At 35.7% G+C, this 1,659-nt stretch overlaps 1 long non-coding RNA gene across 2 annotated transcripts in view; it reads right to left on the minus strand.

Annotated features, from left to right (window-relative positions):
* Window positions 1-155: 155 nt before the first annotated feature.
* LOC115949516 overlaps window positions 156-1,659 on the minus strand; it is a 7,550-nt gene continuing 6,046 nt past the window's right edge. For both annotated transcript variants that reach the window (XR_004082964.1, XR_004082965.1), the window contains exons 2-3: window positions 557-724; window positions 156-249 (exon numbers count right to left, since the gene is read on the minus strand). This is a non-coding gene — a long non-coding RNA (uncharacterized LOC115949516). The remainder of the gene's footprint in view (window positions 250-556; window positions 725-1,659) is intronic.

Consider the following 1,659-nt stretch of genomic DNA (forward strand, 5'->3'; position numbering starts at 1 on the left):
ACCTTGCAACCCAACCAGTTCAGTCAAGTGACACAGTTCTTCACTTTCTATAAACAGTAATCCAGGAAAGAAAACTGCTTTTTGAAGTTACAGTAGGCATTGCTAAATATAATAACAAAATAAGGAAAATTTAGCACTTTAAATAAAGCACTTTAATTTTTACCTTGATGCAAATACCACAACCAATACAAAGTGTTTCTGAAATCCATGCTATTTTGTTCTGTGATGTAACTTCTATGCAAAGTTTTCCTGGTGAAAAAAATTAAGATAAGATTAGTCCAGTTTCTGGTGAATCAGAATTCCTGCCTACTAAATTTCACAGAGGAACTTGTAACTGATGAACGTTCACAGAAGCTTCAGATTATCCAAAGGCTTGAAAAGTGTCATTATTACTAAGAATTGTTCATGCTTTTAGTGATATTTCTAAAGGCTTTATGAAAAAAAAGCTTGTATGATACACAAAAATCCCTTAGTTATAAAAAGCTCATTCTATGGAGTAGAACTGATTTAAAAGGGCTCCAATTGCTTCAAAACTTTGTTATATTGTATCTCTTACCCATTCGAACCACAGGACAACTCTTCTTGCATTCCTGACGACATTTCTTTGGCTTACATTTGTCATGGTTGACTATAGCAATTCTTGTTAATTTGTCGGCCATAATGCACAATTTAGGGTTAAACACATACACCAATTACAAGAAGGAGTAGTGGGAGTCTTCCAGACCTTAAAGAAAAAAAAAAAAAAAAACAAAAGAAAAAAAAACCCCATAAGAGACCAGGTTACTGACAGCACAGATAACAGACATATCTAACCTAAGTTATTGCTAGTGGAGTGCAGAGATGAAAAATGCAAAAATTTTTTTTTCCTCCTTTAAGCAACATGGCAAACACCAAAGTTAGAGATAGAAACAACAAGGGTACTGATGTGTAGATAACTGCACAAATTTTTAACATCATCTTTCTATCCCATTACTATTTTTCCAGTGTAAAAATAAAATCATGACTTATCTGAAAATGGATTTGTTTCCAAAAAGCACACTGTAGTAAGAACATAAGAATCTATACAGCTCCAAATTATAGTTTTACAAGTTGCCTGGTGTAAAGCACCCTTGTTCACATTGTCAAATTGTGACTACAACTATTACTCCAAGGATATAATTGAATGTACATTTACAAACTGTATGCCAATATTCTGTATTAAAGGATTAAAACAGTGTAGAATGTAAACCAGTTTTCAAAGTGAAAATTTTTTAACTGAGTATAAAAAGTAAACCAGGCAATGTGAGCAGACATTCATGATGATGCTTGATTCTTAAATCTTGAGTTTCATTAGTATCTGAATAACTACAGTTACCTTCTGCATCTCCTAATATGGTATCAATGCCTAGAATAGATTTAAATAAAAATAAGTAAAATTCTTTATAAAGAATATAGAAAGGCTCTGCAAAGGGATCTAGCCAAGCTGGATCCATGGGGATCATAAGGATCAGTAAGGCCAAGTGCTGGGTCCTGCCCTTGGGTCACAGCCACCCCAGGCAGGCCACAGGCTGGGGAAGAATATAAGGAAAATTGCCTGGTGGAAAAGGACCTGGGGGTGGCTGGTGACAGTGACTGAACAAGAGCCAGCAGTGGCCACGTGGCCAAGGCGGGCAGGGGGCT

The sequence above is a fragment of the Geospiza fortis genome, unplaced genomic scaffold (assembly GCF_000277835.1).
Source record: "Geospiza fortis unplaced genomic scaffold, GeoFor_1.0 scaffold11, whole genome shotgun sequence".
In the NCBI taxonomy this organism is placed as follows: Eukaryota; Metazoa; Chordata; class Aves; order Passeriformes; family Thraupidae; genus Geospiza; species Geospiza fortis.